At 49.7% G+C, this 19,067-nt stretch overlaps 2 long non-coding RNA genes across 3 annotated transcripts; one reads left to right on the top strand and one right to left on the bottom strand.

The window, feature by feature from the left end:
- Positions 1-3: 3 nt before the first annotated feature.
- On the bottom strand, positions 4-2,868 carry LOC115250011 (uncharacterized). 2 transcript variants are annotated; one of them, XR_003888588.1, is made up of 3 exons: positions 1,329-2,823; positions 517-1,188; positions 4-128 (listed from the first exon to the last, which is right to left on the bottom strand). It is a non-coding gene; the product is annotated as an uncharacterized lncRNA (long non-coding RNA). The 2 variants fall into 2 exon arrangements; XR_003888587.1 differs by lacking the exon at positions 4-128 and having other exon boundaries at positions 590-1,188; positions 1,329-2,868.
- A 6,057-nt stretch (positions 2,869-8,925) lies between these two features.
- LOC115250012 (uncharacterized) lies at positions 8,926-18,813 on the top strand. Its single transcript, XR_003888589.1, has 3 exons — positions 8,926-10,566; positions 18,030-18,252; positions 18,325-18,813. It is a non-coding gene; the product is annotated as an uncharacterized lncRNA (long non-coding RNA).
- Positions 18,814-19,067: the final 254 nt, after the last annotated feature.

Raw genomic sequence — 19,067 nt, 5'->3', positions numbered from 1 at the left:
AATGAGTTTTTAGTGTACTTATGGTTTTCGACGTGATGGGGGAAAAAAGATGTATTTGCAGCCCTTTTGGATCACGCCTGTCTTGGTCTTTAATGTCCTGTAGGCGGCAGCAGCGAGCTCGGGATCGCCTGTACACCAAAGAAGAAGTCGAGGCAGGAAATGAGCAATTAGGAGGGGTTAGGAAATGAGAAACAAATACTACAAGGTGGGTTGAAAGTTGTTTTAAATTTAAGTTTTTCTTTTTGGGGAGAATTTATTAGCAGTAAAATTAGAGTAGTCTCTCAGGTTTGGTGGTATTGAATACAATTTTAAAAGTTTAATCAGTAGTTTTTCCCAAGATGAAATGTCGATTTAACATACTTATTGAATTAATAAAATATGTTTATCTCCCGTTGATCGTCTGAATATTCTGAAACACTTAAACTGAGTTTATTTTAATCCTGCAGAACAAATTAGCAAGAGCAATAACTATAGCATAATTATAGAAAAGCCATAAGCTGTTCGTAGGAAACTCACCCTGAAGCATTATCTGTAGGAAACATCTCAGAAATGTCCCTTGGGGGGAAAAAAGAAACGCATTGATCTTGAATAATCAAGGAGTTTGACTTTAATACCAAAGTCTAAGATGCGTTTGGTTTAGAGACGCTAATTCACCCAGTCCGCCAGCAGATGGCGCCCTAAGCCCATTGATAACCCGCTCCCTGCCTGGTCAACGCAGGTCACATTAAACTGGACTACATTTTAACATTTAAAGCGTCGTCATTTTTATAGTTATTCCATCACTGCATTGTGGTTAAACACGCCATCTGTATTCTTATCTACGACTCAAACAACAGTGGCAGATTTGAAAGAATAGCATCGTTTGCAGACGTACTCCTCTCTGTCACATGGTTTCATTCTCACCCAATAGGAGGATGAGCTCTTCAGTGTTGCTGCAGGATGCAGCATCACTTAAAAAAAAAGGGCCACTGATATTACATCACAGTGCAAAGCCCACCTCCCTCCTCTGCCTCGTGCCTCCCCGCCATGTACACATGTGCACTGACGTCACGCTGAGCATCGTCGCCAGAGGGAACCTTCTTCGTTGTTGGTTATCGTGTGGAATCACAGCCAGGTTGCTGCGAGGAGCAACCACCTCCACTTCCTGTGGCGGTGTGGACGAGGATGGAGGCAGGAGGAGTTTCAAAACTGCAATGAGTAAAAGAGCAGGCGGCGCCTCTGAAACCAGGAAAATGAACAATCGCCTCCTGTTTGGTGCATTAAACCTGTTTAAATTATGATTGAGCAGAAACACACACAAAAAAAATGTAAAACATCAAGTAGAAAACCATCAAAGCTGTAAAGATCCAGCGATTCTGTCGACCGCCAACCGCCGCCAGCGACAGACGAGGAAGGGCGCTGGCGTCCAGGAAGTGCAGTTCAAAGAGGCGACGCTCAGAGGTGCTGCCGGGGACGCCACATCGACGTGAGAGGAGAGTGGAGGGAAGCGCCTCACAGGTACTGAGCTTAGCATGTGTGAAAGGATTTCTGTCTGATCCAGTAAAAGCAGAGAGAACACAGCTTGTGGACACACCATGTTCCCAACTGGAGGCTCTGGCTTTGGTCCCAGTTTGCACTGGTTTCCTTCGGGTTCCAGTGAGTTTAAATGTGACACCACATACTGGTTCTAAGGTTATATGTGGGCACAGACCAGCTGATCCCAGTCTCTCTCCTCTGATCTATATTTAGGGGGACCCAGCGTTCCGTTCTGGAAGCTTTTTTTGGGAGGGGGGTGTTCCTCACCAACAGTGCACGTCAGCCTCTTTGCCTCCTGAGTGACATCACTGCGCGAGGCCACAAGCTGCAGGGGCAGATGGGTAGTATTACCCAGGCTCCTCGCTGCTTTATTTATCCCGTCCGTCCCGAGGGTCCGGTTACTCTTCCATCACTGACGCAGGCAGACTGTTCTGCTCCCTCCGCTGTTGCATGATGGCAGCCGAAGCAGGAATTTTATGAGTCCCTCCCCCGCCACCTTTTTTTATTGTCTTATTTAGCTGTTTTGGATGCTGTTTCTCCATACAGATGCTCTTCCAGACACTAAATGAGCCCACTTTTGCTGTAGTCTCCAACAGCCTGAAGACGTGCACATCCCAGCCCGTCAGTCACCAGAACACCCTCATCGGACCAAGCTGGGTTCTTTTAATTGTGCTCCACATTTTAGAACATCATTGGGTTTCTGCTGTTGGACTCTCCGACTAGTGGCCAAACATGGAACTGCACGTCTGGGATGCCTCCCACCATCCTGTGCATTCTGCTGAATTTCCTGAACTGGATTCATTCCAACACACGTCCACACGGCCGAGGCGTTTCCGTGGGTACCCGCCGGTCCCACCTCCTCACCAACGAAGCACCCTTCCTCCCTCCCTCCATCCCCGTCGCCTCCTCGTCCCCTCCACGATCGTTCCTCTTGGCGTCCCGCTGTGGCCCCACAGGGGGCCCGCGGAGCTGTGATCTGTGCCGACTCATCTTGAGAGCCCCGCCGTGCACCACACTCGCGTGTAGACACCCAGAGCGAAGCCCACCAACATCTCCGCTTTTCAATCAACAGCTGGAGCTGTGTGTGTGTGTGTGTTCTTGTATTGCTAGATTTGTGAGGACAACACATTGACAAACGACCTTACGTGTGAGGACATTTTCTCTTGTGAGGACATTTTCCATGGTCCTCACAAAGAATGTGGGAAATTGTGCCCTCACAGGTTGATAAAGAAAAGTATGAGTGTGTGTATGTTGTTATACATATTCAGTAACAAATGACCCATTCTACTAGCAAAGTGAGGACATTTTAGCTGGTCCTCACAACGTCCTTGGACTTTTTGAGGGTTGACAGACAGCTTTAAGCTGGTTAATGCATTGTGTCTATGAAAGTCCTCACAAAGACAGAAATATGAGCATTCCAATCTGTGTATCGATGCGTCATCAGTCACTCGATGTCACCCTGCTGCCGCAGTCGCGATAAATGGCAGAAATATTCAGATGTAAAAGGGGAAAAAAATCAAATCTAAGATAATAAACTGCATATTTGTACTGGTGAGAGGCAGGAACACACACACTCGCACACACACACACACACACCCCAGTCCCTCCCACATCTTCATTGATCTGAAGTGTTTGGCCTTCTCCTAGCGTAGCAGGCTAGGCTCCGCCCACCGCGGACCAAGATGGAGCGTTCCAAACCTGAGCAGCAAGTCAGTTTAATGGGACCCCGAGAGCGTGTGCAGGGTCACGGCGGCGATAAAACGTGACAGATCTTTTCCCTACATGATCCATCTCTGCTCCGGCAGCTCCGAGGTGGCTCGTTAACATGCAAATTCGGCCATTTATAAGAACAACCGCGGCGACGCCCGCGCTTGAATGTGACCTCCACCGCCACGGTGACTTCTGCTGCCGCTTCCCCTCCCGCCTCTGCTGATGCTATTTAGCTTACATGCTAGGAACGATACTTGGTGCTGAAGAAAAGCCCCCACCTAAGAGTCAGCTTTGAATCCTATTTAAATGGCTGTTTTATGGGATGTGAGGAGAGCTGTTTAGGACCGCAGGCGCCTCCCTCCTCCAGGTCCTGCTGCACAAAACCATCCACACGTCACTCTGTCAGAATATTGGCAGCCTGCATTCATGAATCCATTCATGATGCAATAATGGGGACGGGGAGAAGTGTGTGTGTGTGTGTGTGTGTGGGGGGGGGGGTCTCTGCTTGAGACACACCTGCAGCCCTGCGCTGACAGCAGGCAGGAGCCCCGATCCCCCAACACTCCCAGGAACTTTTGTCATTTCCTTTTCAAGAAGCTGGGAAGAGCCTCGGCCTCGTTGTCCGACCGCTTCTCACCTTCCTCTCATTTCCCGCCTGATGGAAACACGACGCAGGCGAGAGTTTTCCGGGGCCGATCTCAGTACCTGCGAGAGCGGGGAGCCGCACCAACGGGGCCACAAATCTACCCTGAAGTTCATGTAGTGGAGAAGTTACTGTCAGGACCCGACCCCCTCCTTAAAAACCACCTTCTTTATTTTCTACGCCAATAAACACACATATTTAAACCTCAGCCTCCTCTGGGATGGGGAGGCCTTTGCTCCGCCCCCTGCTCTTCCCTTTGGCGTGAGTCCCCCTCCCCTGCTCATGGTCCCACATACTCTTTAACCTCCATAAATCCACATTCTGGGTCCTGGGGCTTCTGCTGCCCACGCTCTCCACTTTCCCTGCGTTTCTCTAGTCAAAGAACAGTCAAAGAAGTGTTCCCATGACAACGTCCATCTAACCCAGCATTAGAAACCTGAAGTGTGTGAAAGGGAGAATAAACTCTGAAGGCCGGGAATGTGGGTGAAAGGTGACTGCAGGTTCAGCGGGACCTCGGAACGAGAGCGTCGACCGTCGGGACGTTCTCCGACCCGTCCCGCTGCTCCGGTTTGATTTGCTCGCGTGGCTGATTCTATTTCCTGTCTGGAAACGAGCTTTTCTCCACGAAGCAGCGGTAGGACGAGATCCCGACAGATTGTTCGCAGTGTTTTTTCATTTGCATTCAGATCCGCGGGTTTAAGGATGATCCCGTCGTTGGGATAATCCGCAACGCTAAAGTAAATATTAGCAGATCAGGGAGGGCTCGGCGCTGACTCAGAAGCCACAATCTGTCGTTAGCAGCTCCTTCGGTTTTATCCTGAATTTCCACTTTCCCACCCTGTCGCACTAAAAACCTGAAGACGAGCAGCGGTCGGCGGCGCTTCCTGCACCATCCACTTCCGGGGATGCTAGCATGTAGCGGCCGACGGGAGCAGACATGTTTCCAGAAGCAGCGACGCTAAAAAAAATAAAAAAATCCCCCAGTTTATAAATCTCCCCTTCAGGGACGCGAGCCTGTAATTCAGACTCGTCCTGCTAAATGAATCTCCGCCCGCTCGCCATCTCTTCCCTCCGACAGCTCTGAAATACGGCGGGGAAGCGCTTGGGCGCCTCGCCGCGTTTACTGGCTGCTGCGCGGAGCTGCGCGGGACGCGGCGGGTCAGAGGGGAATTAAAGCCACAAACCTGCTGCCAAGGTTGAGCTGCAGATGTGGAAAATGGCTGCGTGACCTCAGGGAGGAAACATCAGTCTGGGTAATGAAAGGCTGCAGCTTGTACGTCTCCGCTGGAGGCGCGAGCGCCGCTCAATATCTATTTTTTTACCTGACACGGCGCCTTGGGTTTTTACGAGGGTGGGGACGCGTATAATAGCGGGCCGAGGGGGAGATTGATGGTGGTTTTTAAATCAGTAGGGCACGCTCGCAGATCTGGCGTTAGTCAGAGTCCGCGGCGTGCTCGCTACATCCGTTTTTATGGTGCACGAGAAACTTGACGGCTGAGGGATGAGAGACGTGCGGAAGCAGGAACGTGGCGCCCTGAGGTGCTGCGAGCGCTCCTCACCAACGGCGTTGTTGGCTTCTTCAACTTGAATTTCCGTCGGGCCCTCGAGGCGACACCAGGACTAATATGGCGTTATCCCGCCATCTCTCCGGCCTTTGTGGCTGTTTCCAGGCGACCGGCGAGGGCTTGTCATGCCCCCGCCTGCTCCTCCACGGCCGGGGGGCCTTATCGCCGATTGTGTAAACAAGTGTTGTTATGGAGCAAAGCTTTGCTGAGCACCCAGACAGAGAAAACAAACCGCGGGGCGTTTAGGACCCAAAGCAGACGGTTATCTCCAGCGGCGGAGCAGCGTTTATTTACTGATGAGAAGCGAACCAGGAGCATTTTAAGCGACTCTTTTTTATGGAAATATTAGAAGTCTCAGGATGGGGTCGAACATGGGAAAGACGGGTCACATGACAGGTGTCCACTTGGACCCGGTTCAACACACATCAGAGTCTTTTAAACGCTTCAAAGGACAGAATCTTTATTAAACTTTACCATTAACGATCAACGTAGTTTTACCTTGTTGCCTTCCGATGGGTGAGCGGCACGGACGGTTTGCTTTCACTTCCTGTATTTATTGTCCTCACTTTCTTTTGGGGTCGGTTGTTCCAGAGTCTCCACATTAGGTCCCTCAGTGAGGGGTTTCAGACACAGCTGCTGTAGAAGGGGCAAATTTATCCAGTTGAGAAATAAATGTAACCCTGGCCGGGGTAATAAACACAAAGACACACACTCGCACTCACAGATGGGCCTAATGAGCCTCTTAGCTGCTACCCGATAGATCTGACCGGTGTCATCCTTCAGGAGGCGGGGGGGGAGCTTTGAATAGCGAGTCTAATCGCCTCAGGCTACCAGGAGAATATGCAGGATTGGTGCTCGCTGTGACAGTCTGAGAGCCGCTCTGCCGGCCGTGAGGGCGACCCGCAGTGCCGGGGGATTGAGGTCGGCTCCGTCCTCTCTGTCAAGATTATACAAGGGGGAATCAGGAACACTTGATGTGATTTCAGGGATGGGAAAAGAGCAGCTAAATTAGTCCATTGTGAGCTAAAAAGGGCAACGGAAGGATTTGCGTCATGTCTACAATCGCAATTTTAGCAACAATTTAGCAACAAGGCCGGGATGATACATGCTACGATAATCTCAGAATATCAGATGTTGCGACATCGTCAGTGCAAAAAAAAAAGGAAAATTTGAGTTTGTTTGTGACAGATTTAAGAGATCAGTCAAGGGAAGCGCTATCTTCACTAGCTCGTCCAAACATATGGAATAGATTACCTGACCACTGTGAATCTCAGAGGCAAATGGTCGTTTTAACCATTGATGACCGATTGGCTGGTCAGGGGGAAAAAGTCTGTTGGGAACTTTTGTGAGTCACAAAAGAAAGATCCTAACCAATTTAGCTAGCAGCAAACTAAATGGCGAGCTAACGCAACAGAGCAGCATCTCCTTTCAGGCCCAAGAGTCCCGTTAGGATCAAACAAATCCCACCATCCCCTGACCTTCAATAATCACCTTCTAGCTCATGTTGGTTCTAATTGAATCCTGTCATTCACCACCTGATACGAGGGAGCGCAGCCTCCAAACCTCTCCACCCCAACACCGTCCATGAATTTTTCAGTCGCTATCGACTCGGCCTGTCAATATTTCTGAAAAGTGGCCATTAAAATTCATGAAGGACGCAGGAGTGCAGGTCAGAGTTCGAACCAAACGGGCCCAATTCTCATTAACCCTGCAGAAATCTGAGGAACAACAAAGCAACGAGCCCTGATTTATTGTGTTCTTTTATCTCCAGCAGACGCGACTAAAACAAGAGAGGACATTTTTTAGAAAGTGAGTCGGGCTGTTTGGCCCACGAACAGGTGACGGCGCCCTGAGAGGCATCGGCTGAGGAACTGATGATTCCCGGCGCCTTTTGCGCCTTCTTCTGTTCGACTTTGTCCGCTTCCCCGTCCCTTCCTTGTGTTTTGGTAGCATGCTGCCCCTCACGTCTCCATGCTAGCTCTCAGCGCCTGTTTTCCATTGGCAGCGCTCGCGTGCTGGGGGAAAATGACGCACGCTGCAATCCATTATTGTGCTTCCAAAGTCGTCAGCATCCATCTGAAAAATATTCTCCGTCTGACATTTCCGGTGATTAATGACTAAAACGACCATTTGCCTCTGAGATTTTTCCCTGATTGCTTGGTTCGTTGACAAGGCAGACACGTTTGGGAGAGCGCTGTGATTAGGATGGTCTGTCTGTCTGTCTGTCTGTGGGAGAGACACAGGAGAGATTTTTGGGGGTAAACTAGTTCTCTATGAAGGTTGCTGAAGATGCTGTGACGCACCAGGATGGAGCTAAAGGCGTAGAAATGTTACGTCACCTTGAAGCCGATGTTGAGGCGAGGCTAAAATTCACCAGTGCGATCACCAGGCCAGAATCTCTGGGTGCAGTGGGTCGGGTTTATACGTCCCAGTGTTTTATTGCGGATCGTAACTCTGGACCATGCGGTTCGCACCCTGAAGTGTCAGCTTTGTGCTTTACGACACTCTCTGGACAGGCTCAAAGATTGGATGGACGCGCGTTGATGATGAAGGTCACTGCGCAGCAGTACAGCCCTGTTTAGCTCTGGACCGGGACCCTGGCCTGACCCGGCTTTAGCCAGCTGATTCCCCCACTTTGATCTTGTTTTAGCTCCCAGAAACCATAAAAACAGTAGTTTTCTTCCAAAGTGTTGTTTATATTCAGGCTTTTATTTTGGCAGGATCTTGACCTGACTCCTCTCCTCTGCATCCAATGAAACTGCAGGCCTTGGCTGGGGCAGCGCTGGGGTGTTGCACCACAGGAACAGAACCGACAGCATCAGGCGTGTTCATCGTGTAAAAACAGTCGGAGAGCCTCTTTGTCTCAGCAGATCTTGTTATCGTTTGATCACCTCACAGAGGCATCAAATGGAACTTCTGACGGCCTCTTCAAAGACGCAAATTTGAAGTCCCCTCCGGCGAGGGGCCCGCGTGCACACTACACCTAAGCTCAGATCCTCGTTTATTTATCGAGACACTCCAGAGGTTCGCGCGACACCTAAAAAAACAGATTGTCGGGCCAGTCCTGCTGAACGTGGACTCTCCTGTTAGCTGGACTGAGAGATTTCAAAGTCAAGTGATCACACACAGATTACGTGAATAGAGTAGAGCACAAAAATTCGAGTGCACAAAAAGTACACTGTGAAAACTGTCCGTGAACCATCCATGCTAACTTGTTAGCTCGCTGTTGAGCACGGTTGCGATCCGTCCGGGCGGTTGTGGCCCGGCCAGCTGTGCCTGTGACCGTCCTGACCGAACCACCAGGCCCACACTTTCTGCCAGAGAAACCCTCAAACCGAACGGAATCCTTTTGGGAATTCCGTCCCAGATTAGGGATTTAGAATCAAACACCTCCTCAAATGCAGGGCACGTGCACGTGCCAGACACAGACACGGGGAACACATGCCGGCGGCCCGCAGCGCGTGGTTATTCACCGCGGTCGGGTCAGGGCCACCCATCAGGGCACCTCGGCACAAACATCGGTGAAGAGCTGATCACCGTGAAACGCCAAGAACCACTTTCTGGGATTAAATCATAAAAAACGACAGACCGCCGTCACACAGAGAGCATTTTTTAAATTTAAAAAAAAAATCAGGATCAATAGGAAAGGCTCCAGCCGATCAATACGCCGGTGGGCTGTGACATCACGTGTTCTCCTGACATTTCTCATATATATATGGGGCACCGGGCCTCTCAAGTTCTATTGATTGTTGGCCTTTGGGGTCAGTCTCGCTCCGACGTACCGCCGTTCCGATACGAGTGGCAGCCTCGCACCTCCCGTGATTATTTTCTCCCTCCTCAGCACAAAACCGCCGTTAATCATTGCTGCGTTTTATGGTGCGAGCTCGCCCACGGCGCTCCTTTCTCTTAATCTAAAACTGATAAAAGATACTCGCCAGCGCTTGTTGCTGCCCTCCATGTTGACTTTTCCGTCCATCTGTCCTTCAACGGTCCCTCAGCCTGAGAACTCAAACAGATGGAAAGAGGCGCCTGTTGTCTCACACCGGGCTGGCGGCGCTGGGGCGGGAGGGCCGACGTGCGCCCCCGTGGTGGCGGCGCGGCGGCACGGTCTGCTCCAACCTGCGATAACAAGGCGCTGACCCTTCCCTGAGCAGCTCCTGGAAAAATCCACAAGGCTTTTGACCTCCTGGGCCATGCTGGGAAATCTCCCGCTGTTTCTCTGTTTCCCAGTCATGTCCTAAGTTTAAGGGTCGAGGACGCAAGAGAGACAAAATGACCAGCGTGGTCCACCTTGACGATATTAAGGTGCAATTTTTTTTTTTTTTTTTTTTTGCAAATTGGCAAATGGGTTAGTTTGTCGGAGGTAGATTTCGAGAGGCCCTGGTTCAGGGTGGTCTAGCTGGCTGGGCGCTGTACTTGCCTGAATTCCTGACTGATGTAGCATTAACATAAATGACCTAATTGTTTCGTTTTTGGGGGGTTTTGTGCTGAAACTTCCCGTCAATATTAGGTCCATCCTGCTCTACTTGGATCAGGCCAAATAACCCTGGAGAACCGATCTTGTCTTATATGATCAATTAAAACACCTCTATGCATTTGTCATGACTGTTTGAATATACGGTGGGTTAAAAGCCCCCCTCCCCACGATGCATCATATTCCCGACTACGCTGTCCTGTAGGGAGAAGCGAGGACGGTTGCTGCCGATGGCGGTTGTGGGGACGAGGCAGCACCTCCCTGATGTCACCTCTGGCTTAAGGACGTTAGCTGCCTCCTTCTCAGCGCGAGTCTGTGCAAACACACGAGTGTGTTGGTTAAAGGGGCGGTCCGGGCCAAGTCTTGTTTTGGAAACAGGCCCAATAGGAGAGAGGACAGAAGAGGCGCCAGCAGGGGTCAGCTTCCTCACACAAGCGCGACGTGCCGAAGTCATGAAACGAGGAGTTCTCTTCCCCACAGAGGCTCATTTCTAAAGTCCTCCTTTTTCTGCTGTGGCAATATTTACTGCACCAGTGTGTTCAGCAGATTGGGCTCTGTGTCCCACCGTGTTCCAACCAAATATTTGATCTTCTGATTCTGTCTGTGTAGAACAGACATGCCAAGACACCTGTTCAGATGCCCAACATTCCATATTTAAAGTGCGTAAAGCCTCATATTTCATGTGATTCTAGTGCAGTTGCTAAAACTCTGCAATTTGATAATATAAATCTTGAAAGGTCCATTTTTCCATAAGTTGTTTCGCCAAAATTCCTCCTGCTCCACCTCCTCATCCCTTCAATAAGTTCATACTTTCATAATGTCCTACGGGAGCTTTGCTCCCAAATATCATTCACACGCTGATTTACTGATTTTATTTATTGTCATCAACCTTAAACCGGCATAAACCGTTTTTAATGGCTGTTGACAGTATTTTCTAGTTCATGGAGTATAAACACTCCAATACATCAACAAAATAATAAAGTATTTTACATTTGGCTGATTGAAGATTATTGTTTTAAATAATTTGCATATTAATACAGCCACTGAGAATAACTTTATAAATAATAATAATGTGGAACCTACATCGTTCTATCTGCAAGTTATTTCCCTCTATAATCAAGATGGTTCCTGTTTTACTGATAGCTGAGTCCCAGGAGCACAGGTCCTTCTTCTTTGACACCGTTTTTAGGTGAATGGACTCCGTCCTGATTTAGAGAGCGATCCTTTTCCCACCGCCACATGTTGGGACACTAATGGCGATTCATTAGAAGTGGAGCGGGGAGGATTACAGCGAGAGTTGGATGTGACCGGCTGCGTATCGCCGGAGAGGCGCAGATGGCCCGCGGTCAGATGAGGACACGGATTTACGACAGGAACAGAAATTGGTCTTTCTGGAAGCGTCGTGCTCACATGGTGGCAATATTTTTTTCGGGAGGAGGACATTAACTTTGTGAACATTAAGAATGAAATAATGCCCCATCAACAGTATGAGGAATTCAACAGGAAACAAACAGAAGGTTTCCAACTTGAAGTTGGTGGCGCCGTTGGGCTCAACCGTCTACCCGTCGTCAGGGTTGTAATTGGTGTTTTGCCACTGATCCAGAGGTGATTCACTCGTTCAGGTCTCTGTTTGGTCAGGATCTGATGAAGCCGCACCAGACCAGAAAATAACCTTCACCAAATTCAGGTTTTATTGTTTTAGCATGTTAATCGAAAGCTGTTAGGCTAGCAGGACTTTACTGAACTATCATAATTACCAAATATGCTTCTTTCCAGTATATTTAGTTGTTCACTCGAACACAAACCAACATTTAGATTCGGGAGTTCATGGCTGATTTCTTTCTAAGGAAGTTAGAAGCAAGTTTTTCCAGACGAATGCTCCTTTGGCTAGCGTCACCAAGTTAAATCTGTGTTGGCGGATGAAGGACTCGCTGTGCTCTTTCTCTCGTCACAGTCACCTGTCAGCAGAGCAGTTGTTAGCATATGTGACAGATGGCTGCAGTGACAGTGTCTAAAGAGGTGCGGCCTTAAAGGCCTCGCCGACCAATCACAGAAGGGGGTGGAGATGCGTTTCTACCCGGCAACAGGCCCAAAAGGGTCCTCTATTGCTCTGGTGGACTCAGGTGGGCCCTCAGAGACACCTCCAAGCCTGGGAGTCACACCAGGCAGTTCGTAGATGTGAACACGCTTCAGCTGAAGCCTTGAAACCATCCTGAGGCGCTACGCTGGACCATGACGCATCAGAATAACATGTGTTTCCTGTTAGCTGTACCAACACAGCGAACAGGACAGTTTTTATGAGTTCACGAGGGGACGGCAATCAAAAATGTGGTCAGTGGGGGCGACGGGGGCCGATTCTCTCTCCGGGAGGCCATTGTAGGAGCTTGGCAGGCGCGAGGCTAGGCGACATTAAAATTGTTCAACCCTTCAGCCGCCAAAGAAACCAGCTGCAAACGAGACATGAAGAGCAGCTTCTGCGTGCGTGTGCGAGCGGGAGTCACATGACACACAAAGGACGGTATTAAAATCTGTGGATAATCCTCTTCCCTGTGTGCACGACACATGAAACAGAATGTCTGCCTTCACATCAGGACTCACGGCGTCCCGGAGGGGGTCTGATCTTATTGCAGCTCCGCCGTTTCAATTACAAGCCTGAACTTTTCAACTGCGGAGCGTTAAATAAAGGTTTTAATGCATGCGGGAACACTCTGCCCTTGAAAACGCGGCTCGTATGCTGCACGCGCCAGCATATTAGCCAGCACACCATTTGTTTTCGGTGCTGACACCTCTCTTAATGCTGAAACTGTAAATCAGCGGGCGGGGGTGACAGCGGAGACATTACCTATCCCTGCAATAACAGAGATTGCTGAACACACGCTAAGGAGAGGGTGCGACCCACGCGTACACTTCTGCATTTGGACTTTGTTTTTGCCAGGCCATTGCGTAATCCTAATTCGTGCTATCGCGCTTTATCATCCCAAACGCTGTTATTATTCCAGACGCAAACGGCTCGTTGGCAGCGAGGCGCTCCGCCTGTTTGTTAAACACTTTACACTCTGCACTGTAGATATATTTCAGATCAGTAATTGAAACAAGTTACATCTGTCCCAGTTACTGTAGAACCACGGTGAAGCTGTGGTCCAGCATCCACGGAGGGCGGCCCACCTGGATATTTCCATATATTCTAATGCTGAAGCACAGTGTTCTGTGCATGTGTTTATTTCCTGATGATTTGAGTCAGATGTGGACGACATTTATAGCATAGCTGCCTTCGCACGGACAGCGAGGGTCTGCTGCGCACGTGTGGGGCGCTCTTCCAAATCTCCTAAATTAGATATGAAAAGAAAAGAAAAGAAAAGAAAAGAAGCCACCTTTCCCCCATCCATCATGGCGTATTTGGCCCATTGTGAGTTTTGGCCTTCAAAAATAAACCCATCTGCTTACTTTGAGGCGAGGTCAGCTGCAGGCTACGCTTTAACCGCCGTAATCTTCACCAAACGGTGAAGATTTTGTGAGTTTGGGGATTTTTTTCGCACTAATCAGCGGACGTTCACGGGCAGCGATGACTGTCGGAGCATCGTCCGATGCTAAAGCCCAAAATTTCGTTGCCTCGTTCTCCCGCCAAAAATTCCTCCCCCCTTGGCATCGTCGCTCCTAAAACTCACGATGGGAATGTAAACATTTCAAATGTTAACGCTCCGTCTTGGAAGACGACCTCCAGCAAGCCTGGCCTCACCGCCTCGCTGCTCGTGTGTTTGGACGAGACACGTGGACGAGTCCTCAGGCGACAGCGGAGTAGCGCTGGCGGGGGAAGTGTAATTGTAGAGCGGCGTTCCAACTTGCTGGAAATCGCGGGGGGCAAATGCAGCCCGAGGAGCCACGTTATCTCCGAGCTTCTTTTTGGGGGGGGTGAAATGTTCTATTGTCGCGGGAGCACAAAGTTCTCCAGATCAGTCCAGGGGATTGAAAACAACTCCAGGGATACAGACGGATCCCAGCTCGCTGAAGGTGTTGCACGGATTCAAAGAGGCTTTTTGTGCGAAGGCAAAAGCTTTTTCCCCTCCCATTTAAACACGGCACATGTCTGAGCGTCGGCTCTATCCTCCACACAGAGAATATTCCAGCAGACAGGATGTGGGGCACAGGGTAACTTCCTAAATTGCCTCGCAGTTCTGACGCACAGAGGTGTCTTTGATATCTGCCCGAATCAATTTAGATTCACCACAACAACACAAAGGACCCCAGAGGTGCCTGTTAAAAACACTTTATCATGCTTCGCTTCTGATTCCCAAGGATAACAGAGGCGAGATGTGTTCCGCACGAATTAAAACGGAATAAACGAGTGTGTTAAGCTGTTGGGAGATTCGCATATTTACAGTACGGCAAAGGTCGACCTTAAAGAAGCCAAGGCCGCCTGTGCCTGGCCCTTTTAGGAGGCAGGAAACCAGTCTGATGCTTCAGGCGCTCCGGGGTTATTGATTATATGTTTGGAAAACCTGGAAACAATGACTCTGCACATCTGCTGACCTTGTCTTCCTGACCGTACGCTCCCGTTGCGCAACACGGCACGAGGGAGGAAACGGCGAGACGAGATAATTTAATATTCTTAATGTCTAAAATGGATTCGCTGCAGCTTCCAGTTTGACATTCAGATGCTCTGTTGGAGGCCTCATGACAGCCGTGCATGTCACAATAAAAGCATGGGTAATGCATGCTTTGTATAAACGTGTAATAACATCAGAACAGACAGTCATGGTGTTGTGGGGCATCAGAGAACTTTTCCATCTTTAATGGGCTTCTTAGTCACTATATTTACATGATGCTCCAATTAACGAATTATTGCCGTATTTGGACAACTGACGTGCATGTAAAGGTCTCAGTCTGACTGATACCGGCGCTCTCTGTATCCAACGATGACACGCAGGTAATGGGATGGGAAATCAGTATTCCCCACACATATGCGCCATGTATATATAGAATTCAGTAAAGCGTACATCACGTATGAGATGAACAAAGCTGTACGATCATCCATCTTTCTCTTGAAACGCCCGTCTGCCGTCTGTCTTTCTAATGAGGCACCTGGCAGAGATGAGATGCGACCTGTGTCCACCAGGCCTGTGGCAGCCTCCAGATCTTTCTGATCTTTGATACGTCGCGCTCTTGTGATCTGCGCGAGCTTCTCGTCAGGTTCAGGCTTTTGTGGCGGCACATCTAAAGTAGCCTTTTTCGTTGTTTATTGTAGGGCCCTTAACTGGAGCTGGCATCTCATTGGAAAATGCTGAAATGTGAGCACAGAGAAATGCAGCTCTCTTTATGTACATTTCCGTGATTTTCTCCAACAAACCATAACAAATCAATCCTTCCATCCATGTATTCCCGATCCGGGTCATTGGGGGACCATCGGTCCCTGGATGGGGGATGGGAAAAGACTCTGCACAGGCCACCAGTCCGTCACATGAAACAGTCCAGTCAACCAGACACTGATGTGTTCCTGAGGGGAACCCACACAGACACGAGGAGAACAGGCAAATTTCACGTAGAACAACTGGAATGGAACCAGGAGCCACCCCTGCGGTACCCCGGATCACAGAAGCCATCGGTGGATGTCAATAAGCCAATTTATTGATGAGACCACAACTAATCCAGCAGAGCCGGACGTGTTGTGAGAGTATCTAACCCAGCAGACCAGCGGTGCTGATTTCCTCTTGCTTGTGTTTTACATCCTTCATGATTGGAGACATTTAAACTGGTAATATCACATCACAGCGGAGAAGTTCAGGCCCTCCTTGATAGGGCAGAGCATCTAGCAGGCAGAGGTTTCTCATTTCAGCTCATATGCAGCTGAGATGTAAATGGAGCTCATGGGTAATCTGAGATTCTGCTGCCACATCGCTAAATGCTACCTTTGCCCCCCCCCCGCCCAATTTTCAGCACTCATATTTCACCTCCAAGTGTTCCGGCCACGCGTATTTTTAGCTCCACGCCCCATTTTTCTATTGACTGTATCAGCTCTGGTGTTTATCAGAGGGGATCTTGGAGGGGAGCCACATTCCTCTGGCTCTCCGTTGTCCTTGAGGGCGCCGTCCCTTCGCGACTCATATTCGGACATGAATGCTTCCTTATTCTCTGCTCAGGTCGATCATCACTGGGTGAAATTTGCCTTTTTCATCCAACCGTGTAGTTGTAATTACAGATAATTGTGCTCCTGGTTGTTACAGTTTGTGGCCAGGAGCCACCGATCGGCTGCACCGTTTTCCCTGTTTTGGTATTCAGAAGTGTCGGTGCTGCAGTTGACATGTGATTAAAAACAGGAGGAACCAGTCTGACTGTTTATTTTCTCTAAAGAGTCAAAGTTCTGAATGAGCCGCTCTTAAAGGGACCAAGATCCCTCATGTAGCGATGGAACGCGTGTCCTAGCATCCCCGTGACCGCAAGACAAAAGCCTCCGTGTTTCAGGATTTTGTTTTGTCCTTGCTCCCCCCTTTGGCGGCGGCTCACTCTATGATCACCCTTCATCGCTCCCTTGTCCGTTTGTCCACGCCTGAGTTCCAGAGACGAGGGCTGCCCCTGCAAAAGCCACGCTTCTGGGGCTCCGGCGCCAAACAAGGGAGCCATTGAGAGGAAAGAGGGGACGGGGGGGTTGGTGCTGGGGCCAGGCATCTGACATTAGGCTGATCAAAGGTTGCAGAATGAGGGTAGATGGCAGAGATGTCGGGGTCACCATGGCCGCGCAATCACAAACACAACACAGGTTTTCCTGCCCTGTGGCTCACTGGTCACTGTGTCTTCCACCTCACTCCGTCCCTCTGGAAATGTCACCCATTGTCCTCCCCTTGACCCCCCCCACCCCCTGCCTGCCCTGGATCGCTTCCTGATGTGCCTGATCTCTCATTATTATTGGGTGCCTTTGAACATCTTTTTTTTAATGCGTTGCAGGATCTCATGCGTTGCGCAATAACGGTAACCAGGTCAGCGTATGTCAACATTACGTAACATCGGGGAGGGGGGTTCGCCAGCTCTTCCACACAGCCTGACCTCCGACTGACCCCTCCACACACGCCATGACCTGAGCTTCGAATAAAGAATAAAACAACAGCACAACGATGCCGTCGCTTTAACGAGGCGATGTCTCGTCTGGCTGGAGCTGGCACGGCCAGTAACCCATTGGTTCTCTGTCTCATGCATTATGGAACCGGCGCAATTGGGCCAAACCCCGGGGAGGGGTGTGAGCGGTTGACTCCCCTCTAAAAATAACCCTGTGCTCTTACATAATAACCGAGTGTGCGAGAGCATCGCTGATCCATGCCAGAGTTGGAATGTTTGAGATCCTGGAATTTAATGTGACTCTGAATTGGGGGGAAAAAGACAAACCCATTTTTTGGCTTGCAGAATTTGGCAGTTTTGTGATGCTAACAGTAGTAGCAACCCGCTGCTGTCGTAGTGCGGCACGGTATCCCTAACCCTAACCCCGTAAGGTCACGGTTGTGTGCCACACGTAAACTCAGCGTTACACATTGACCGGCTGAACATTGCACATGTGGCCGGGGAGAAAACGCGTCTGCAAAAGGCCCAGATGTGTTGCGTAACCCATGTGTTGCGAACTTTACCCCCCCAAGCCTGGATGACTCGCTTCTGGGGGCTGCTTCTCTTCAGACCGAGCCTCGCGCCCACCTCTTTAATGACCGTCACACACATAGATCTGACAACGTTTTGGCCCTCCTGATGTCACCCACAGTTAATCAAATCCTGACAGGAGGTTCGGTGACGACCGTCCCTGCGGACCCACGTCAGAGCCAAACGAACGCGGAGTTTGAGCTCAATCAAATTTGTGATTCATGAGGACAGTCTGTCCATTCTTAGTGGGCAGCTGTGTCATTATTTTCAGAACGGTGACCCCCCCCGCCCCCCTCCTTTTGTTTGGGCCACATGTCAATACATGTTGACCGGGCACAGAGGTCACATGACGTTTAGATTAGCTGCGTCGTCCGCCGGCCACCAGGGAAAGCAACAGGTAATGAGCTCTTCCCTGCCGCCGCAATCAAATCAACCTGTAATCATTGCTGCCGGAGCACCTTCAGAAATTGTACAGTAATGGAAAAATCGCTGGGTTGTGTGTTCACAGAAACAGCCTTTTCTCCTCTCGGCTTCTGGCCTTCAGCGGAGTAACTCGATTGGAAATGATTGGAACATAAAATCCACCTCGGCGGCGAGGCGGAGGGAAGAGGGTCGCCCGTGTTCATTATTTGTCCTTCACTGGCGAGAAAGATTGTTTGCCTTCACCTCCACGCAGACAAACCACCCCATTCAAAGTGCACAAAGCCATTTGTGATGTCACAGTCTCTATGGTAACTATTCTCTCAACCTCCCCACCCGCTCTGTTCCTTTCACCCCTTTTGATCCTTTAAATCTCTTCATAGCGAGGACTTTGCTCCATCCGTCTCGTCGCCCTAATGCGTTTCCCTGCAGACGTGCATCGTGAGGCTTTAGCGCCGCTAATGGTTCCAGGACGAGAGTGGCGTCATTTCCGCCAGGCGTTCGTTGGAGGGTCTTTCTTTAATGTTGGCGAGGCGGACCCAGGAGTCGGCCTTTTAGCACACGTTTGATGGATGAGGCGAGGAGGAGGCTGGTGACATCATGATGAGTGTAACGACTAGTGATCAGACTAGTGAACGGCGAGAGGGTGTCGGTGTGTACACACAGAGATCCGATGAATGACACGTCTTTTCTTTTTTCTTTTTCTTCAGTCCTGCCTGATGTGGGTCCAAAACTGTGGCGCTTCTGCTGGTCTTTCTTCATTTCATTTTTAAATAAAGATACATTTAAGTTCAAGAGTTTAAAAAAACATGAACACAGACCTTATCAGTTTTACCAACCAGCCATAGTTACAATGAATGTTTCGACTCTGACAAACTTGATGGGTTGGGTGACTTCGAATACTCAGTTTAGACTTTTAAAAGCTAATTTAAATGTTTGGAGACCCTCCTATTTGTCCTCGGCCCCATTATGTCAAAGAAAGATTTGTGCATGTGTATATCTGAGGGAGGGGTCAAAGGTTGGAACAAGAGCTGTGACGCAGTTGTCCCACTGACACGGTCGACACTTTTGGGCGAAGCGATGACATGTGACGCACTTCATGTGAGATCAAAGAGCACTGGTGGGT

Source organism: Takifugu rubripes, chromosome 5 (genome assembly GCF_901000725.2).
Source record: "Takifugu rubripes chromosome 5, fTakRub1.2, whole genome shotgun sequence".
Classification (NCBI taxonomy): domain Eukaryota; kingdom Metazoa; phylum Chordata; class Actinopteri; order Tetraodontiformes; family Tetraodontidae; genus Takifugu; species Takifugu rubripes.
Note: the sequence above shows the minus strand (reverse complement) of the source record. Positions and strands in the feature narration are given on the sequence as shown.